The sequence below is a fragment of the Staurois parvus genome, unplaced genomic scaffold, assembly GCF_062004578.1.
Source record: "Staurois parvus isolate SC_StPar_1 unplaced genomic scaffold, SC_StPar_1.0 ptg000298l, whole genome shotgun sequence".
In the NCBI taxonomy this organism is placed as follows: Eukaryota; Metazoa; Chordata; class Amphibia; order Anura; family Ranidae; genus Staurois; species Staurois parvus.
In genome coordinates this window covers 3,056,597-3,080,270 of record NW_028318094.1, presented here as the reverse complement: position 1 = coordinate 3,080,270, position 23,674 = coordinate 3,056,597, and positions in this window count along the sequence as shown.

Below are 23,674 nucleotides of genomic sequence, written 5' to 3'. Positions count from 1 at the left end.
GTAATATGAAATGTTGGGTTTACATATTTTTTTAATTTAGTACTGTTGTGTTACATTAGACCAGTGTTTTTCAACCTTTTTTCAGTCAAGACACCCTTTAAAATTATGGACAGTCTCGCAGCACCCTTTAAAATTATGGACAGTCTTGAGGCACCCCATTCTAACCCTTGAGGATTAGGGACTGATGTGTATGTAAAATATATATGTAAAAGCACTGCATAAATTGACAGCACTATATAAGTACCTGTCATAAATTATAAAAAAATTAGTATGAGCACTTTATTTGTTTATATCTCTTGAATGTGATTCATGTGATTTTAGATTCTGGCACTTGTGGGGATTTGTTGATTTTCTGCATTTGCGCTTTAAAATCACAAGCACGTTCACTAATGAATATTTTTCTTTAGTTTTGTATGTAAATTGGGAGGTTTTTGTTGACAGTCAGGTAGGCAAAGCAATACGTATGTCAGTGTTTTTTTTTGCTTTGCTATGTCAGATACTGCTTGCCATTTCTCCTGCTCCAGATACTACTCTTGCCCTTCATCCTGTGCCCTGCTGCCTTATATTTGCTCCTCTTGTCTATGATCCCAGTCCTGATTCCCCCCCTTCCTTGCATCCGGTATTCCATGTGACCTGTGTTCCTCATCTTGTATATAGTTCAGATATTGTATTATAGTTAGGTGGTTAGGTATTTTGTCATTCGGTTAATTGTTCACTTCTATCTTTATGTTAGCTGTTTGATGGTGTTTCGATATCTTTTTGTTTTACAATTAATACATTCACTGCAATATACTGTATATATGGCTTGGTCTGTTTATTAAGTGTAGCCATGCAGATCTGGCCATCTCTGCTTCTGATTCGTGACAAATACAGCAAAATTTTGGAAAACCAAAATAAGGTACAATTACAATTTCATTTACATATTTAAATTGTTAAACTTCTATGATGAAACGTGCAATTTACCTCAGGGTAATTCCTTCATCGTCTCCATTGAGTTCGGGAGGTCATCTCCTTGGTAGAAATACAGATGAGACTTATAGGAGCAGAACAGAACAGACCAACAAAGTAGTTGTTTAGTAGTAGGTTGGTTTACCCATTCTGGAGGATCTCAATGTGTTCATAACAGAATTTGGCAGCATATAGATAAAGACAACACAACAGATAAAGTCAGGGAACCAAAGTAAATTTAAACATAAATTGAGCACTTGGGGATGTTCAGCTCCCATATGGCAATCTGATAAAGGAAAATCCTCACCTGTTTCAGAACTATTTGATGGTTTTATCCATCATTTAAGATGCATTAGCAGCAATCAGAAAGCTCTGAGTGGAAGCATAACAAACAAAGCTGGCTCGTTAATAACTCTGGAATGCATATAATGAGCAAATGAATTCTTAAATTTAAATAGCAGCCACATTTTCCTAAGTATTTATAGTAAGAAGAGAATTTGAAGATTTAATTTAAAGGACACCTTTAACCACTTGAGCACCTGAGGATTTACCCCCCTTAATGACCAGGCCTCTTTTTGCTACTCGGCGCTGCACTAATTCAACTGATAATTGCGCGGTCATGCAATGCTTCACCCAAACGAAATTTACGTCCTTTTTTTCACACAAATAGAGCTTTATTTCGGTGTAATTTGATCACATGTGCGCTTTTTATTTTTTGCGCTATAAACAAAAAAGGCCAAAAATTTTGAAGAAAAACAATATTTTTTACTTTCAGCTATAAAAAATATATAGTAAACTCAAAGTTGGTTATAAATATAGGCCAAAATGTATTCTGCTACATGTTTTTGGTAAAACAAATTTGAATAAGTGTATATTGATTGCTTTGTGTGAAAGTTATAGCGTCTACAAACTATGGTATAAATACTGCAATTTACGCCATTTTTCTGCTATACAGCACTGCGCTAGTTTAACGGACAATTGCGCGGTCATGCAATATGGTACATAAATGAAATTTACATCCTTTTTTTCCCCACAAATTGAGCTTTCTTTCGTTGGTATCACCTGTGCGGTTTTTATTTTTTGCGCTATAAAAAAAAAGTCTGACAATTTTGAGGGAAAAAAACAATATTTTGGACTTTTTGCTATAAAACATGTGCAGTAAAAAAAAATGCAAAAATCAAATTCAGTCATAAATTTCTGCCAAAATGCATTCTGCGACATGTCTTTGCTAAAAAAAATCCAATACGCGTAAATTAATTGGTTTACGTGAAAGATATAGTGTTTACAAATGGCGGGAAAGATACTGGAATTTTTAATTTTTATTTATACTAATAATGGCGCTGATCAGCGACTTTTGGCAGCAATCAGCGACATATGGCGGCGACCAGCGACTTATGGCAGGACTGCGGGACAGCAGCGGACATTTTGACACTGGGGGGGAACTGACTTGGGGTCACTGACATCCCCAGTGACACCAATACAGTGATCAGTGAAAAAAAACCACTGAAACTGTACTAATGTCACTGGGGAGGAAGGGGTTAACATTTTTAGAATTTGCAGTGTAAGGGGAGTGTTTTCCTAAGGGGCGGGGGTGTGTACTGGACGGGGGGAGGGAGGGGGAGCTGATCGAGGGAGAGAAACTCTGCAGCTTCTCTCAAGCTGTCAGAGAACTGACACAGAACAGGGCTGTGTGTAAACAATGCAGCCCTGCTCTGTGTCAGCGATCACTGGCAATCGCGGGAAAACGGCCGGTAAAAACCGGCCGTGACCCGTCGGCTGACACCCGCGGGACAGGTAGGGCGGGCTCACGCCTCGCGCGCGCCACCTACCTGTTTTGAAGGCAGCCATTTTAAAACGTGCTTTTGCCTACGAGCGCCGCCCTGCCACCGTTTATATGAGGTGGCTGGGTGGCAAGTGGTTAATGTTAAAGATATAGAGATCATTTCATTAGAGAAACTGAATGCTCAATAATCTTCATCAATTGATCTTCATCCCAGGTGTAGATAAAATCCAGTACATATAGACACTATTTTTCTGCATACTTTGTGCATCCTGTAAGTTAGTTCTACATGTTTCGAGGGCGTTCCTGCTTCTTCAGAACCAGAAATAGTTTATTTTATTGAAAGGACCTACAGTTGTACAACTTGTATAAAACATAATCTAAGGAAAGAGAAATACATATATCCAGAAGTGCCTAATCTGTGTTATACAGAAAATAACCAGTCAAAAAAAACAAACAAAACAAAACAAATAGGAGGAAAAAAATAAATTAATAATAATAATAATTAAAAAAAATAAATAAATATATACATATATATATATATATATATATATATATATATATATACAAAATATATTGCCAAAAGTATTGGGACACCTGCCTTTACACGCACATGAACTTTAATGGTATCCCAGTCTTGGCCCGTAGGGTTCATAGTGTCTAAATGGTTAGCACTTCTGCCTGACAGTGCTAGAGTCGTTGGTTTGAATCCCAACCAATGCACCACCTGCATGGAGTTTGCATGTTCTCCCTGTGCCGGCGTGGGTTTCCTTCGGGTACTCCGGTTTCCTCCCACACTCCCAAGATATGCTGGTAGGTTAATTGGCCCTAGTATGTATATGCATGTAAGTTCAGGACCTTAGATTGTACACCCTTGAGGGTTAGGGACTGATGTGAATGTACAATATATATGTAAAGCACTGCATAAATTTACAGCACTATATAAGTACCTGTGATAAATAAAATATTGAGTTGGCCCGCCCTTTGCAGCTATAACAGCTTCAACTCTTCTGGGAAGGCTGTCCACAAGGTTTAGGAGTGTGTTTATGGGAATGTTTGCATTTAACTATAGGAATGTGCTGAAAACAACAAAACTACAATAAACTGTGCATAAATCAGTGTAAAATCAAATAAAACATTTCACATATAAATAAAAGAGAAAGTATCCAGTATGTAACTGTACACCCTGCCAACTATAAATATTGTGGTATATGAGTAAGTCTTCCTTAAATTATACAAAACATACTATACTAAGTAACAAATATGTATTATACAACGGCACAAAAAAAATAAAGGGCCATACTCATATTAAAGAACTACTCTACTTCAAACATATTCTAGTATAAAAAATACATCAACTTAATAAAAAAACAATATAATATCTATTAAGAAAACCTCATTAATCTCAAAAATACTAGAAATACTCTACTCCAGTAATGTTAGGACAATCTATAACTGTATATCCCTCTAGGAGAGAGGGGTTGTGGAGAGTTGTTTCATGTTTATCTGGAATCAATCTTTAACCCAGAGCGGCATTTTTTCATTTTAAGGGATTCAATACTGCAGATTATTGCATCCTATATTCGGAATTGGATTATCCATCGCTCCCAGAGCAATAGCGCTTATGCTGGTCTATGATTTGATCAGCATATAGCTCTGGCGAGTCACCCAACTTTATTTGGTGGTGGAGTGCACATGGTGGTTGTAAATTTATATTGTGGGACTTTGGATTTTCACAGATTGATTATTTGAACACTTTATGATTTATTTCATTATTTATATGTGAAATGTTTTATTTGATTTTACACTGATTTATGCACAGTTTATTGTAGTTTTGTTGTTTTCAGCGCTTTCCTTTAGTTAAATGCACTTTGACCAAGATTATTTAATAATTTTTTGGGTTTTGGAATTGCTGCTATATTAATTAAGGGTGTGGCGCTTTTCTAAACAACCTTTTACTATGGGAATGTTTGACCATTCTTCCAGAAGTGTATTTGTCAGGTCTGGCACTGATGTCTGGCAATAAATCCTGGCTCGCAGTCTCCGCTCTAATTCATCCCAAAGGTGTTCTGTGGGGTTAATTTCAGGACTCTGTGCAGGCCAGCCAAGTTCCTCTACCCCAAACTCGCTCATCCATGTCCTTATGGACCTTGCTTTGTGCACTGGTGTGCAGTCATGTTGGAACAGGAAGGGGCCATCCCCAAACTGTTCCCACAAAGTTGGGAGCATGAAATTGTCCAAAATGTCTTGGTATTCTGACACCTTAAGAATTAGAACTAAGGGGCCAAGTCCAGCCCCTGAAAAACAACCCCACACCATTTTCTCCCCTCTACCAAACCTTACACTTGACACAATGCAGTCAGGCAAGTACTGTTCTCAGGGCAACTGCCAAACCTAGACACGTCCATGGGATTTCCAGATAGAGAAGCGTGATTCGTCACTCCAGAGAACACGTCTTCACTACTGCTTTAGAGTCCAGTGTTTACGCCTCTTCATCTGACACTTTGCATTGCTATTTGTGATATAAGGCTTGGATGCATTTGCTCTACAATAGAAACCCATTCCATGAAGCTCTCTACGCACTGTTGTTGTGCTAATCTGATAATAATTTTGCCAATATAGTGTGTATATATTTTTATATATATAATATATATACATTCATGTAAGGTGAGAAATACAGTTGTAAAAGCTAAGGTGAATTACAAAGAATTCTAATACCCCTAAAAAAAGGGAGTATAGTAGATACATAGCATCAACTCTTTGTGCTTGCCACTCCAAGGGAGATCTCCCCAAGCATGCATGAGTGTATATTGGTATGATGGATGTTAGCTATCCATACAGCAAGAATAGGCTATGGGATTCATAAGAACATCAAAATGTTAATAACTTTTTCATAAGTTAGTTAAAAAGACTAGATAGAAACTTTTACGTTCTATCAGTTATGTGATATGTCAGGGGTGGCCAGCCTTCCATTTTAAAGTTTGTTGCTTTCATACAGCCCAGGAAAGAAGACTAATATGGATTCTACAGTAATTCCAAAGCCACTCATAAAAGCTGAATTTATTTAGTAATGTTGTCCTTTTAAAGACATCTTTATTCAGGCACGTAACAAATAATTTCATACCTGGAAGCACATGCTCAAGTATGATATAATTCAAATGTCATTTTGCACGGCATTAAACACTGATAAAATTTGCCAATAAATTGATTCACTCTGAAACACAGGAAAATGAAAATTTAAATTGGGAATTACATTTTTATTTGTTATGCAAGTTATAGAATAGGAGCATATGTCTCATAGGATGTAATAGTTAACAGCAAAATAAGATTTTTTTCCCCTCTCTCAGTTTCTAACTAAATCAAATGTGTATTTTTTTTAACAAATCAACAAAAAGAAAATTAAAAAATAAAACATTAATTGTTCCAAGTTTAAAAGAAAATGTAGTATTAAACATTATAATTTTATGTAGTAATTTTGCTATGCCATGATGTTTTCTGTTGGAAAAAGCTCTTTAGGAAGCCAACATTTTAGTAGCGTTTTCCACTTATCTGATCTGTATTCTATACCAGACCTTCAGTTTAGACATGCATAAAATGGTTTTTTAGCACCCTGCCAGTAAAGTAATATTCTTTCAGCCAGTCTTCAAGTAAGGTAGTTAAAGGAAGCATACTTGTCTTAGCAATAAAAATTGCAACACCTGAATCTAAATGATTTCATAAAAGTAACACCACCCATAACACTACATGACAACAAGTGTTAACAATGTCATTTTTACAAACAAAAGTGTTGATAGAATTCAATTCTTCATATCAAAAGGATATAATATCTCTGTTGTATGCTCATGAAACACTTTGCTACACTCTCTGCAATATACCAGAATGGCTCCTCAAAATGTAACCTTAGTCACTGTGCCGTAACTCTCAGAACCTCATTCAACATATTTGGAAGCTCATCAAAGCGTACAAATAACTGATACTGTAAAGGCTGGTGTATAGTGCAGAAGTTGGAATTCTGTAACATATGTAGGGATTTACAAAGCTGCAAGATATAAAGTATGCAAGAAAATTGAAAAGTAAGATGTTTGCATAGTGTACCATCTGAACAAAATAAATTAAGATAATGTAGGTTAATGTGACATATACAGGAGGACTATGAACAAAAACAATGGAAGGTTGGTAGATAGTAATTACCTCCAGGTTTGGGTTTAATTCCAACAATGCTGCTTAAAAGGGACTTTAAAAACAAGTTTTTTTTAAATCATTTAGCCCTCCTTCAATGCTAGAAATTGTTCCCTAGTAAGTAACCTTACTTGCCTTCAGACAAGGTCCCGGCCTAGAACTATCTGATGACCTACTGTAACGGACCGCCTGACAGCACCTCTATCAGTCCCCAGGTAGAGCCTCCCCAGAGTGCGGAGTCTAAGCACCGGAGCACTTGTTCACCAGGGCCCCTGATGGTGGGGATGGACTTGGAGCGCTCCGGTACCAGGTCGCAACTACCAGGTATCTCCAACAGGGGTAGAGGAGACTGACAGGGGCTCCAGAGAGCTAGGAGTCTGATGTAAGGGAGCCTAGTGATCCCTGTGGGGTGGGTGGATGAGCTAAATCAGAGTCATGCAGGCCGGGTCGGTAACTAGCGGATCGGTAAGGTACAAAACGGTAGGCAAAGGATAGTCGGGTCACACGCAGGGTCAATACCAGGAGGTCAGATCTAAACGGGAACATCCAGGAGCAGAGTCAGGCAAGCCAAGGGGTCAGGACGGGAGAAGGCAACAAGGTCAAAACAATCCAGATCAGAAGTACTCACACACAGGTAACAGGATACAAAGACCATTCGGCAACAAGTGTCTGTGCAGGGCTAGTTTAAATAGCCCACCCTGCACCTGACAGGCATAGCCTGGGTCCCAGTGCCTGCCTAGTACTGTCCAGACGACGGGTGCGCCTGGGTCCTAGTGCCCTGCCACCTATACGTCTCGGCAGACACCTACGCATGTGTAGACCCATGTGTCGCGATGGTTCCTGACACCTACATTATGTCTGCCAGGTCTTCTTACAAGCAGAAATTGGTGCTTTCGTACATCTTTCTGGGACTCTAGTAGCCAGATATCCTAATTTTCTGTCTAAAATGTCGCTATGTGCAAAAAATAAATCTCCTAAGACCCAGCCCGTATGGACAGTATGGCAGCTTGCGGAATTACAAAGATTCAGAGGCAGTTTAGTTATCCAAGAAGACATAGAAGTAGATGTTGTCATATACATAAGGGATTATTAATAAGTATCTCTGCAGCAATAAGGTTCATTATCAGAAAGGTTAGCATTTATTGAATTCCGGAACAAAATCCACACGGTACTTGCAAATAATGCAACGAACAGCAGCCTTCGGAATCCGATTCAAAACACTAAGTCCTTTTCTGTCATAGTATGCATAGAGACATTACACTATCCAGCATATATGTTCAGTCTATAGTGTGCACCTAGGTAGCTTCCGTGCATGCAATAATGTATACTAAATTCTAGACCTGCACTTCCATAATAATAATGATTTGAACAGCTAAAACTTCCTCTGATATACTAGTGTCTGGAACTGGAGGGGTTTCTGATTGGCTGACCAAACACTTTTGACCTTGTTGTTAAACAAGATCAAAAAGACTCTACTTGCAAAAAGTAGAAAAAAACAATTAAGGCCACTAAAGTGTTTGCCATGTAAATAAATTATCCATTGAATGCCATTTCCCATTACTACCCCTCAAGCCTTACCATCATTAGATACTTTTTGTATTGCTTATGGTGGAATTGCATACTTACCAAATTAACACACACCTTGGATCTGTATAATTTATTTCAAGTCTGCCCAAGCAATCTGCATTTTAAAATCCTCATAAATGTTTAATTGGATATTTCATATTAACAAATTAACACAGCAGAGTGCCATTAGCTATCGATGTGTAAAAATACAGCTGGCCTGGTCAGCTATGTGTGTCAATATGTCAGCCCCACATACATATAGTATACTGTATATAATAAATACAATATATATTTTTTTATATGTGTTGGATTTTTAGACACATATAATACTTCTTCTAGTGTCTTGAGGCGATTATGAATGAAAGAGCCATTGAAATAAAAAATGAAGTGTGATTTTATTCTATCACACAATGGTGTAAAATAACAAATGTAAAGCGTATTATGAACAGTTCCATGTAGATAACATTACTGTAGAAATAACGAGCAAAAGTTCAACGATAAGTCACCATTATTTGTCATGGCTGTCCTGGCCATGTGCAGTCATCCATGTCCTTGTCCGTCTCAATGACTTTGTGAAGAAGCCGGAAGTAGACGGAAATGATGATCTAGCAGCTAGCACCTGTTGCAGCTTCTCAGACGTGTGTATGCAAGAGTCATGTAGCGTGTAAGTGTGTGTGAGAGAGAGTCTCTCATGTCCGACGTCTCATGGTCTTTTAAGAGGCAAATGTACGTCATAGTTAGTGATCTTAATACCTTCTATGGAAATTATTACTGCTTAGCAAAGCCATTTCATATAAGGAAGGGATGCTATACATATGATGTTTGATGGACAGGAACATATGTATGCTGATATACTAATGACGTAACCCTCAGCTATATATTTAAAGAATAGTATAGCTTAAGAACATATCAATGTATAATCACTAAACTATATATGTATCAATGTTAGAAACATATACTAAATACACACAGATACTATTAAAATACATAATGTAATAATAAGTCACTTCTAATAACCTTGAAATATGCTACCAGCCTAAATATAGTATACTCAGCCTTCAGCTGGTATATACTATCTCAGCTTAACTTGTATATCTTTTGGTCTCAGATATAATTGAAGAATAGTAATTACTACCATTTGTCAAAGACCATTCACACATATTAATATTAATTATGACTAATCATAAAAACCAAATATTTTGCAAGCTTGCCATCAATATAAGTGCCGAATCATAATTTAGATTTAACATATCCCCCTTATTATGATTAGTCTAAAATTAATGATCAATCAATGCACACTTCATTCATGTCCCATACACACAGTCTTATACCAAATGATCGTACATATTCTTCATAACTGGACCAATCAAAAATAACTTTCCTTCAAAACTCTATACTTATCTTCAGTTTCTCTTCCTAAAAATTCTTAATCATAATGTTAATTGATATATGATAATAGTAATAATAATAATAATAAAAATTAAATGATGTAATAATAATTAATGTAGTATATTTCCATATTTGTATAATATTTTAAGGCTCCGGAAATATACTTTCCATTCTAAAATGTGTCATAAGTTTCTATTATCCCTATAAGAGTAATATGTTTCTTAAATCTTTTGACAAAAGATATTCTAATAACTGGAATAACTCTATGAAGTTTTAACCAAAAAATATTCCGTATATGAATATGTAAAAAATAAAAAATAATAATAATAATATTAATATTATCCCAATATGGATGTAAATATCGGAATAAAAGGATCATTAAAATGTATATGTGACCTATAACAATATTTTCAATAATAAATTGTTTTATCACTAATAAATAGATTTCCTCTTGATGAATCTTTTCTTCATGCAATTTCTATACAATATCTTCTTTAAGTTCTGTAAAGTAGAAACATTTTTGTTGAACGCGATAAATCAGTCACAAGTGTGAAGTATTGAGCTCTTGTTCAATCTTCTTCCCATATGAAGATGTCTTCTTTAACGTCCAAATTCCGTAAAGTTGGCTTGTAGGAGATTGTTACGCTTCATATTTGATTTTAGATGTCATTTCTGTAAAGAAATGCAGTATCATTACTTTGGCACAAACATTGCATTATTCTTGCACCTTTTTCAACAAATATGAAAGATTATGGAACAATCAGTTTATGAGTTTGAAACACATAATGTGAAGTAACATTACTTCCTATTTCCTTTTACAGAAAACCTCTATATATCAATCAAAATACTGTCCTAATCCTGTCTGAAATTACCTAAACTAGAATACAAAAGTAGTGTGATATTTAGGTATGACAGGACGCAATATTTCATCATAGGTCATGACCGCAAAACCCTGTTTTACTAAACAAAGAAAGGTTTTGTATCACCCCAGAGATGACAAAGGTTTATGCCTTTGTTCTCATCCCTATAATATTAGAAATATGCGTAGCTGTTTTCTGTGCTGATGTCATTATTCTGGTGTTAGAGTGTTCTTCAGTAATGCATGTGTTGCTGTGAATGTGAGGTAGAGACTTGTCTGATACAGCTGTACCTATCACAATGTGTTTGGCTAACAGTGCTCTTATCCACTGAGGATACCTTTCACGAAATTCTCTGAATGTATCTTCCTCAAGAATTCTTCTTAGTGAACTGTCAGGAGACTGTAATATGATACTATGTGACTTTATTGTGCTTTGTGAAGCTTTGATTGCATAAAAGAAACTCAACAGTTGTTGTGCCTCTGATTAGAGATGAGCGAATCGAAGTATCCGAAGTGGAATTCGAGTCGAATATCGGAAAAATTTCGATTCGTGCCGAATCCGAAAAATAGCCTAATTCGGACGCGCGAATCGAAATTTTTCAGAAAATGGCGGCTGACATGTGCGGCGACGGAGCGGGGATGTCTGGGAAGGCGCGCAGACAAGGCGCGCTGACCCATAATGCATTCCTCAACTACATGTGATCGCATCAGCCAATCAGCAGCCAGCCAGTCAGCACTGTGTAATGGTCGAGCTATAAATAGCGGCCATTTTGGAATTCTTCATTTGCCTGCAGTTATTGAACAGAGGCAGACCGCTCTGTACTAGGGACAGGGACAGAGTTAGGGCCACAGAAACGATAATTGGGGACAGAGAAAAGTTACTTAGGGACAGAGAACCATTACTCAGGGACACAGACTTGTTAATGAGGGCCACAGAATCGTTATTTAGGGACAAAGAAACGCTAGTTAGGGCCACAGAATTCATAATCAGGGACAGACAGAATTGTTACTCAGTGCCAGAGAATTGTTACTCAGGGACAGACAGAATTGTTACTGAGTGCCAGAGAATTGTTACTTAGGGCCACAGAAACTTTAATTAGGGCCACAGAATTTTTACTCAGGGACAGACAGAATTGTTACTGAGTGCCAGAGAATTGTTACTCAGGGACAGACAGAATTGTTACTGAGTGCCAGAGAATTGTTACTTAGGGCCACAGAAACTTTACTTAGGGCCACAGAATTGTTACTCAGGGACAGACAGAATTGTTACTGAGTGCCAGAGAATTGTTACTCAGGGACAGACAGAATTGTTACTGAGTGCCAGAGAATTGTTACTCAGGGCCCCAGAAACTTTACTTAGGGCCACAGAATTTTTACTCAGGGACAGACAGAATTGTTACTGAGTGCCAGAGAATTGTTACTCAGGGACAGACAGAATTGTTACTGAGTGCCAGAGAATTGTTACTTAGGGCCACAGAAACTTTACTTAGGGCCACAGAATTGTTACTCGCACAGACACAGAATTGTTACTCGCACAGACACAGAATTGTTACTGAAGGCCACAGAACTGTTACTTAGGGCCACAGAATTGTTACTCGCACAGACACAGAATTGTTACTCGCACAGACACAGAACTGTTACTGAGGGCCACAGAACTGTTACTTAGGGCCACAGAATTGTTACTCGCACAGACACAGAATTGTTACTCAGGGCCACAGAACTGTTACTTAGGGACAAAGAAACGCTAGTTAGGGCCACAGAATTCATACTCAGGGACAGACAGAATTGTTACGGAGTGCCAGAGAATTGTTACTCTGGGCCACAGAAACTTTACTTAGGGCCACAGAATTGTTACTCAGGGACAGACAGAATTGTTACTGAGTGCCAGAGAATTGTTACTCAGGGCCACAGAAACTTTACTTAGGGCCACAGAATTTTTACTCAGGGACAGACAGAATTGTTACTGAGTGCCAGAGAATTGTTACTCAGGGACAGACAGAATTGTTACTGAGTGCCAGAGAATTGTTACTCAGGGCCACAGAAACTTTACTTAGGGCCACAGAATTTTTACTCAGGGACAGACAGAATTGTTACTGAGTGCCAGAGAATTGTTACTCGGACAGACAGAATTGTTACTGAGTGCCAGAGAATTGTTACTTAGGGCCACAGAAACTTTACTTAGGGCCACAGAATTGTTACTCGCACAGACACAGAATTGTTACTCGCACAGACACAGAATTGTTACTGAAGGCCACAGAACTGTTACTTAGGGCCACAGAATTGTTACTCGCACAGACACAGAATTGTTACTCGCACAGACACAGAACTGTTACTGAGGGCCACAGAACTGTTACTTAGGGCCACAGAATTGTTACTCGCACAGACACAGAATTGTTACTCAGGGCCACAGAACTGTTACTTAGGGACAAAGAAACGCTAGTTAGGGCCACAGAATTCATACTTAGGGACAGACAGAATTGTTACGGAGTGCCAGAGAATTGTTACTCAGGGCCACAGAAACTTTACTTAGGGCCACAGAATTTTTACTCAGGGACAGACAGAATTGTTACTGAGTGCCAGAGAATTGTTACTCAGGGACAGACAGAATTGTTACGGAGTGCCAGAGAATTGTTACTCAGGGCCACAGAAACTTTACTTAGGGCCACAGAATTTTTACTCAGGGACAGACAGAATTGTTACTGAGTGCCAGAGAATTGTTACTCAGGGACAGACAGAATTGTTACTGAGTGCCAGAGAATTGTTACTTAGGGCCACAGAAACTTTACTTAGGGCCACAGAATTGTTACTCGCACAGACACAGAATTGTTACTCGCACAGACACAGAACTGTTACTGAGGGCCACAGAAACTTTACTTAGGGCCACAGAATTGTTACTCGCACAGACACAGAATTGTTACTCGCACAGACACAGAACTGTTACTGAGGGCCACAGAACTGTTACTTAGGGCCACAGAATTGTTACTCGCACAGACACAGAATTGTTAGTCAGGGCCACAGAACTGTTACTTAGGGACAAAGAAACGCTAGTTAGGGCCACAGAATTCATACTCAGGGACAGACAGAATTGTTACGGAGTGCCAGAGAATTGTTACTCAGGGCCACAGAAACTTTACTTAGGGCCACAGAATTTTTACTCAGGGACAGACAGAATTGTTACTGAGTGCCAGAGAATTGTTACTCAGGGACAGACAGAATTGTTACGGAGTGCCAGAGAATTGTTACTCAGGGACAGACAGAATTGTTACTGAGTGCCAGAGAATTGTTACTTAGGGCCACAGAAACTTTAATTAGGGCCACAGAATTTTTACTCAGGGACAGACAGAATTGTTACTGAGTGCCAGAGAATTGTTACTCAGGGACAGACAGAATTGTTACGGAGTGCCAGAGAATTGTTACTCAGGGCCACAGAAACTTTACTTAGGGCCACAGAATTTTTACTCAGGGACAGACAGAATTGTTACTGAGTGCCAGAGAATTGTTACTCAGGGACAGACAGAATTGTTACGGAGTGCCAGAGAATTGTTACTCACGGCCACAGAAACTTTACTTAGGGCCACAGAATTTTTACTCAGGGACAGACAGAATTGTTACTGAGTGCCAGAGAATTGTTACTCAGGGACAGACAGAATTGTTACTGAGTGCCAGATAATTGTTACTTAGGGCCACAGAAATGTTATTTGGGCCACAGAATTGTTACTCAGGGACAGACAGAATTGTTACTGAGTGCCAGAGAATTGTTACTTAGGGCCACAGAAACTTTAGTTAGGGCCACAGAATTGTTACTCAGGGACAGACACAGAATTGTTACTGAGGGCCACAGAACTGTTACTTAGGGCCACAGAATTGTTACTTGTACAGACACAGAATTGTTACTGAGGACCACAGAACTGTTACTTAGGGCCACAGAATTGTTACTCGCACAGACACAGAATTGTTACACAGGGACACAGAACTGTTACTGAGGGCCACAGAACCGTTACTTAGGGCCACAGAATTGTTACTCGCACAGACACAGAATTGTTACTCGCACAGACACAGAATTGTTACTCGCACAGACACAGATTTGTTACTGAGGGCCACAGAACTGTTACTTGGGGCCACAGAAACGTTAATCAGGGACACAGAATTGTTACTGAGGGCCACAGAACTGTTACTTAGGGCCACAGAATTGTTACTCGCACAGACACAGAATTGTTACACAGGGACACAGAACTGTTACTGAGGGCCACAGAACCGTTACTTAGGGCCACAGAATTGTTACTCGCACAGACAGAATTGTTACTCGCACAGACACAGAATTGTTACTCGCACAGACACAGAATTGTTACTCAGGGCCACAGAACTGTTACTGAGGGCCACAGAACTGTTACTTAGGGCCACAGAATTGTTACTCGCACAGACACAGAATTCTTACTCGCACAGACACAGAATTGTTACTCAGGGAAACAGAACTGTTACTGAGGGCCACAGAACTGTTACTTAGGGCCACAGAATTGTTTCTCGCACAGACACAGAATTGTTACTCGCACAGACACAGAATTGTTACTGAGGGCCACAGAACTGTTACTTGGGGCCACAGAAACGTTAATCAGGGACACAGAATTGTTACTGAGGGCCACAGAACTGTTACTTAGGGCCACAGAATTGTTACTCGCACAGACACAGAATTGTTACTCAGGGACACAGAATTGTTACTCAGGGACACATAATCGTTTAATTAAAGAGTATGTCAGACAACATGCAGAGGAGTGGCAGAGGAGGCAATGTTTTAGGAGCGAGCAGACGTGGCAGCAGAGGAAGGGGTCGAGGCAGCACTATTCGCAGCCAGAGGCCAGTGCTCCCGGTGTCATCCAGCGGTCGTGTCTCCACCGACAACCCTGCCGTCATCGATTGGTTGGCTCGGTCGTCTTCCTCTTCCCAGGTCACCTCTGACACCTACAGCCAACGGTCGGTGGGTACGTCAGACACAACCGTTAGTTGGCATGGCCCGGGACCAAGCCCACTGAAATCACGTGTCCTCTACCTGCCCCTGTCCTTTGGTGTTCCCTCACCAAGCGAAGTATCGCATGCTGTGGGCTCAGCCCCACTGTACAGTGAGGAAGAGCTAACAGAGGGCGGTCAGGAACGGGGGGAGACATCCGCCTTTTCAGCAGCTAGGCGAAGAAGTAGTGGCGAGGAGAGTGGCCCGGTAGCCGGTCTAGAGACAGGTCTGTCTCCTGACCCAGACGCAGCCGAGGGGGCTAGTAGTGAGGCGGAGACCCTACTTGATGATGAGGAGGTTGATCGCACTTGGCAGCCTCGTCGTCATCAGGCAATTTCTTCCGCATCATCAGGAGAAGAGGGTGGCAGCTTGGCAGTGAGCGAAACAGTCGGTGGGTTGCCCAGGAGACAGCAGCAGGGTCGCAGCAGTGTCAGTGGAAGCAGTGTCAGTGGAGCCAAACGGCCACGGAGTAGAGCACCAGCTCCACTGCAGCCTACCACCACGGCCAGTAGTGGTGCCGGTGTGCACGGAGGAAGCAGCAGTCAGCCAGTGAGGAGTATCGGGGGCAAAGTTTCCTACTCGGCGGTGTGGCAATTTTTCGTCAAGCCGCCCGAGGAAGTAAACGTAGCCGTATGTCGACTATGTGGCCAGAAAGTCAAGCGTGGCCAGGGGGCCCATGTTGGGACTACAGCGTTGCGGCAGCATATGCAGCGTCGCCATTTGGTGGCCTGGGAAAACCGTGATAAAGATACGGCGGTTCTGCCCGCCCCAGCCCCCGCTCCATCACCCGCTCCGTTACTTGCTCCGTCACCCGACGTCAATCGCCCTCCATCAGCCAGTCAAGGCTCCAACACCTCTGCTGAGGGGAGTTGTCGCTCGTTGGCATCTTCCGCTCGTTCAGATGCTCCTTCTCCTGCTACTCCTCTTCACGGATTCCGTCAGCAGTCTTTCTTGGAATCCGTTTCCAAGAGACAACAGTTTGCGAGCACGCACCCGACGGTGCAAAAGCTGAACGTCCTCCTGTCCAAGTTGCTGGTGCTGCAGTCCCTCCCTTTCCAAGTGGTGGACTCAGCACCTTTCAGAGAAATGATGGCTTGTGCCGCGCCGCGGTGGAGAGTGCCAAGCCGTCATTTCTTCGCCAAAAAGGCAGTGCCAGCCCTGCATTCACATGTAGAAGACATGGTGGGCCAGTCTTTGAGCATGTCGGTCTCTGCCAAAGTGCACGGCAGCGCCGACGTGTGGAGCTGTAACTACGGTCAGGGACAGTACATGTCATTTACGGCCCATTGGGTGAACGTGGTGCCGTCACAGCCGCACCAGCAACTTGGACAGGTCACGACGCTTTTGCCTCCACGTTTGCACGTCCTTGGTCCGGCAAAGATGTCCGCCTCTACCACCTCTTCTTCCGCCGTGTCCTCAGCCGCCACCCCCGTGCCAAGTCCCATTACCCGACCGGCATATCACATGTGCAGGGCGCAACGGTGTCACGCTGTTCTGCACCTGGTATGCCTTGGCGAACGTAGTCACACAGGGGAGGAACTTCTGAGTGTAATGAACAGAGAAATCGACAGATGGCTGTCTCCGCGCAAACTGAAAATCGGAACCATGTTGACCGACAACGGAAAGAACATGGTGTCTGCTCTGCGTCAAGGAAGGTTGTGCCATGCGCCATGCATGGCTCACGTGTTCAATCTGGTTGTCAAGCGGTTCCTAAAATCCACCATCCCACTGCAAGACATCCTTAAAATGTCACGTAAACTTTGCATGCATTTCAGCCATTCCTACACCGCAAAGCACACCCTCCTTGAGCTGCAGCGGCAGAACGGAATTCCACAGCATCGCCTGATCTGCGACGTTGCAACAAGGTGGAATTCAACCCTACACATGATAGACCGCCTTTACGAACAGCGAAAGGCCATCACCGATTTCCTGATGTTACAAGCGGATAAAGGTACTCCCCTGTGTAACTTCGATGTCAGCCATTGGCAGCTCATGCGTGACACCTGCCGCTTGCTCAGGCCCTTTGAGGAGGCCACGCTATTCGTGAGTCGGCAGGACTATGGGATGAACGACGTCATTCCTCTGTTGCACGTCCTTGAACAAATGCTGTTAACAATGGCTGGTCAGGTTGCGGTAGACGTGGCGCACAGATCTCAACGCCACATGACCCCTGTGGGGGCAGGACAGGAAGAAGAGGAGGAGGTAGAGGAGGACATTTGTGCTCAGGAATTATTGAGTGAAATGGGTGGTTTTTCCACTCAGCGGACAGGAGTGGAGGAGCAGGAGCATGTGGTAGAGGAGGAGGAGGAGGAGACAGAGGACCCAGACGCACCGTGGCAGTATGCTGTGGAGATGGAGGCAGGGAGTCCCTCGCATTCCTTGTCACAAATGGCCCATAGCATGCTCGGTTGCTTGCGTAGCGACAGCCGAATAATAACCATCAGACAGAGGGATGACTTTTGGCTGTCCACCTTGTTGGACCCTCGCTACCGTTCCAAAATGGTGGCCTTTTTCACACCTGCTGAGAGGGAGGCCAAAATAACGTACTATAAAAACCACCTATGTAGTCAGTTGGTCTCTGCCTTTGTGCGCCAACGTCCATCCTCAGACACTGTGGGCCCTGTGCGCTCGCGTTCCGCTGCCATGGCAGCAGGGGAGGGGTGGGGTGGTAGGAGCAGTGGCAGCTCCACCAGCAGCGGCTGCCTCAGTCTGCAGTCGATGATGAGTAGCTTTCTTCACCAGCGCAGTGAGGAAACTACTAACCAGCCGCAGCAGCAGCAGCAGCAGCAGCAGCATCAGGTGGACCTGGAGCAGGACCTCAAACAACAGGCTTGGGCCTACTTGGACAGCACCCTGCCAACCGAGGTAGACAATCCCCTTGACTACTGGGCAACGAAACTTGACCTTTGGCCCCAACTAGCTGAATTTGCCCTTGAAAGGCTGTCATGCCCGGCCAGTAGCGTGGCATCGGAGCGCGTGTTTAGTGCGGCAGGAGGTATTGTAACTCCGCGGAGGACACGACTGTCCACCCAAAGTGTGGAGAGACTGACGTTTGGGAAAATGAATCAGGCGTGGATTAGTCTGGATTTCAAATCACCAGTTCCTGACACAACTGACTAAATCCGCCATGAATCATGCCTCAAACATGTGCCACTTTGAGGTCTCCTCACACACTGCTGGTGTGTAGAATTTTTTGACATAGGGTGCTGGCAGATTACGGGCCTCCCATAGCTGCTGCCAGGCCCCTAATCTGCCATAGGCCCCTATATACCGCCTCCTCATGCTGCTGCCAGGTCCAGAGTCTCTCATGGGTCCCTGTACGGCCTCCCATTGCTGCTGTCTCCATCGCCACACTCTGCCATGTGCCACTTTCAGGTCTCCTCACACACTGCTGGTGTGTTGAATTTTTTGACATAGGGTGCTGGCAGATTACGGGCCTCCCATAGCTGCTGCCAGGCCCCTAATCTGCCATAGGCCCCTATATACCGCCTCCTCATGCTGCTGCCAGGTCCAGAATCTGTCATGGGTCCCTGTACGGCCTCCCATTGCTGCTGTCTCCATCGCCACACTCTGCCATGTGCCACTTTCAGGTCTCCTCACACACTGCTGGTGTGTTGAATTTTTTGACATAGGGTGCTGGCAGATTACGGGCCTCCCATTGCTGCTGCCAGGCCCCTAATCTGCCATAGGCCCCTATATACCGCCTCCTCATGCTGCTGCCAGGTCCAGAGTCTCTCATGGGTCCCTGTACGGCCTCCCATTGCTGCTGTCTCCATCGCCACACTCTGCCATGTGCCACTTTCAGGTCTCCTCACACACTGCTGGTGTGTAGAATTTTTTGACATAGGGTGCTGGCAGATTACGGGCCTCCCATAGCTGCTGCCAGGCCCCTAATCTGCCATAGGCCCCTATATACCGCCTCCTCATGCTGCTGCCAGGTCCAGAGTCAGTCATGGGTCCCTGTACGGCCTCCCATTGCTGCTGTCTCCATCGCCACACTCTGCCATGTGCCACTTTCAGGTCTCCTCACACACTGCTGGTGTGTAGAATTTTTTGACATAGGGTGCTGGCAGATTACGGGCCTCCCATTGCTGCTGCCAGGCCCCTAATCTGCCATAGGCCCCTATATACCGCCTCCTCATGCTGCTGCCAGGTCCAGAGTCTGTCATGGGTCCCTGTACGGCCTCCCATTGCTGCTGTCTCCATCGCCACACTCTGCCATGTGCCACTTTCAGGTCTCCTCACACACTGCTGGTGTGTAGAATTTTTTGACATAGGGTGCTGGCAGATTACGGGCCTCCCATAGCTGCTGCCAGGCCCCTAATCTGCCATAGGCCCCTATATACCGCCTCCTCATGCTGCTGCCAGGTCCAGAGTCTGTCATGGGTCCCTGTACGGCCTCCCATTGCTGCTGTCTCCATCGCCACACTCTGCCATGTGCCACTTTCAGGTCTCCTCACACACTGCTGGTGTGTTGAATTTTTTGACATAGGGTGCTGGCAGATTACGGGCCTCCCATTGCTGCTGCCAGGCCCCTAATCTGCCATAGGCCCCTATATACCGCCTCCTCATGCTGCTGCCAGGTCCAGAGTCTCTCATGGGTCCCTGTACGGCCTCCCATTGCTGCTGTCTCCATCGCCACACTCTGCCATGTGCCACTTTCAGGTCTCCTCACACACTGCTGGTGTGTTGAATTTTTTGACATAGGGTGCTGGCAGATTACGGGCCTCCCATTGCTGCTGCCAGGCCCCTAATCTGCCATAGGCCCCTATATACCGCCTCCTCATGCTGCTGCCAGGTCCAGAGTCTGTCATGGGTCCCTGTACGGCCTCCCATTGCTGCTGTCTCCATCGCCACACTCTGCCATGTGCCACTTTCAGGTCTCCTCACACACTGCTGGTGTGTAGAATTTTTTGACATAGGGTGCTGGCAGATTACGGGCCTCCCATAGCTGCTGCCAGGCCCCTAATCTGCCATAGGCCCCTATATACCGCCTCCTCATGCTGCTGCCAGGTCCAGAGTGTGTCATGGGTCCCTGTACGGCCTCCCATTGCTGCTGTCTCCATCGCCACACTCTGCCATGTGCCACTTTCAGGTCTCCTCACACACTGCTGGTGTGTAGAATTTTTTGACATAGGGTGCTGGCAGATTACGGGCCTCCCATAGCTGCTGCCAGGCCCCTAATCTGCCATAGGCCCCTATATACCGCCTCCTCATGCTGCTGCCAGGTCCAGAGTCTGTCATGGGTCCCTGTACGGCCTCCCATTGCTGCTGTCTCCATAGCCACACTCTGCCATGTGCCACTTTCAGGTCTCCTCACACACTGCTGGTGTGTAGAATTTTTTGACATAGGGTGCTGGCAGATTACGGGCCTCCCATAGCTGCTGCCAGGCCCCTAATCTGCCATAGGCCCCTATATACCGCCTCCTCATGCTGCTGCCAGGTCCAGAGTCTGTCATGGGTCCCTGTACGGCCTCCCATTGCTGCTGTCTCCATCGCCACACTCTGCCATGTGCCACTTTCAGGTCTCCTCACACACTGCTGGTGTGTTGAATTTTTTGACATAGGGTGCTGGCAGATTACGGGCCTCCCATTGCTGCTGCCAGGCCCCTAATCTGCCATAGGCCCCTATATACCGCCTCCTCATGCTGCTGCCAGGTCCAGAGTCTCTCATGGGTCCCTGTACGGCCTCCCATTGCTGCTGTCTCCATCGCCACACTCTGCCATGTGCCACTTTCAGGTCTCCTCACACTGCTGGTGTGTAGAATTTTTTGACATAGGGTGCTGGCAGATTACGGGCCTCCCATAGCTGCTGCCAGGCCCTTAATCTGCCATAGGCCCCTATATACCGCCTCCTCATGCTGCTGCCAGGTCCAGAGTCTGTCATGGGTCCCTGTACGGCCTCCCATTGCTGCTGTCTCCATCGCCACACTCTGCCATGTGCCACTTTCAGGTCTCCTCACACACTGCTGGTGTGTAGAATTTTTTGACATAGGGTGCTGGCAGATTACGGGCCTCCCATAGCTGCTGCCAGGCCCCTAATCTGCCATAGGCCCCTATATACCGCCTCCTCATGCTGCTGCCAGGTCCAGAGTCTCTCATGGGTCCCTGTACGGCCTCCCATTGCTGCTGTCTCCATCGCCACACTCTGCCATGTGCCACTTTCAGGTCTCCTCACACACTGCTGGTGTGTTGAATTTTTTGACATAGGGTGCTGGCAGATTACGGGCCTCCCATTGCTGCTGCCAGGCCCCTAATCTGCCATAGGCCCCTATATACCGCCTCCTCATGCCACTGCCAGGTCCAGAGTCTGTCATGGGTCCCTGTACGGCCTCCCATTGCTGCTGTCTCCATCGCCACACTCTGCCATGTGCCACTTTCAGGTCTCCTCACACACTGCTGGTGTGTAGAATTTTTTGACATAGGGTGCTGGCAGATTACGGGCCTCCCATAGCTGCTGCCAGGCCCCTAATCTGCCATAGGCCCCTATATACCGCCTCCTCATGCTGCTGCCAGGTCCAGAGTGTGTCATGGGTCCCTGTACGGCCTCCCATTGCTGCTGTCTCCATCGCCACACTCTGCCATGTGCCACTTTCAGGTCTCCTCACACACTGCTGGTGTGTAGAATTTTTTGACATAGGGTGCTGGCAGATTACGGGCCTCCCATAGCTGCTGCCAGGCCCCTAATCTGCCATGGGCCCCTATATACCGCCTCCTCATGCTGCTGCCAGGTCCACAGTGTCTCATGCCATGTGCCACTTTCAGGTCTCCTCACACTGCTGGTGTGTTGAATTTTTTGACATAGGGTGCTGGCAGATTATGGGCCTCCTATAGCTGCTGCCAGGCCCCTAATCTGCCATAGGCCCCTATATACCGCCTCCTCATGCTGCTGCCAGGTCCAGAGTCTCTCATGGGTCCCTGTACGGCCTCCCATTGCTGCTGTCTCCATCGCCACACTCTGCCATGTGCCACTTTCAGGTCTCCTCACACTGCTGGTGTGTAGAATTTTTTGACATAGGGTGCTGGCAGATTACGGGCCTCCTATAGCTGCTGCCAGGCCCCTAATCTGCCATAGGCCCCTATATACCGCCTCCTCATGCTGCTGCCAGGTCCAGAGTCTGTCATGGGTCCCTGTACGGCCTCCCATTGCTGCTGTCTCCATCGCCACACTCTGCCATGTGCCACTTTCAGGTCTCCTCACACTGCTGGTGTGTAGAATTTTTTGACATAGGGTGCTGGCAGATTACGGGCCTCCCATAGCTGCTGCCAGGCCCCTAATCTGCCATAGGCCCCTATATACTGCCTCCTCATGCTGCTGCCAGGTCCAGAGTCTCTCATGGGTCCCTGTACTGCCTCCCATTGCTGCTGTCTCCATCGCCACACTCTGCCATGTGCCACTTTCAGGTCTCCTCACACACTGCTGGTGTGTTGAATTTTTTGACATAAGGTGCTGGCAGATTACGGGCCTCCCATTGCTGCTGCCAGGCCCCTAATCTGCCATGGGCCCCTATACCGCCTCCTCATGCTGCTGCCAGGTCCAGAGTCTGTCATGGGTCCCTGTACGGCCTCCCATTGCTGCTGTCTCCATCGCCACACTCTGCCATGTGCCACTTTCAGGTCTCCTCACACACTGCTGGTGTGTAGAATTTTTTGACATAGGGTGCTGGCAGATTACGGGCCTCCCATAGCTGCTGCCAGGCCCCTAATCTGCCATAGGCCCCTATATACCGCCTCCTCATGCTGCTGCCAGGTCCAGAGTCTCTCATGGGTCCCTGTACGGCCTCCCATTGCTGCTGTCTCCATCGCCACACTCTGCCATGTGCCACTTTCAGGTCTCCTCACACACTGCTGGTGTGTTGAATTTTTTGACATAGGGTGCTGGCAGATTACGGGCCTCCCATTGCTGCTGCCAGGCCCCTAATCTGCCATAGGCCCCTATATACCGCCTCCT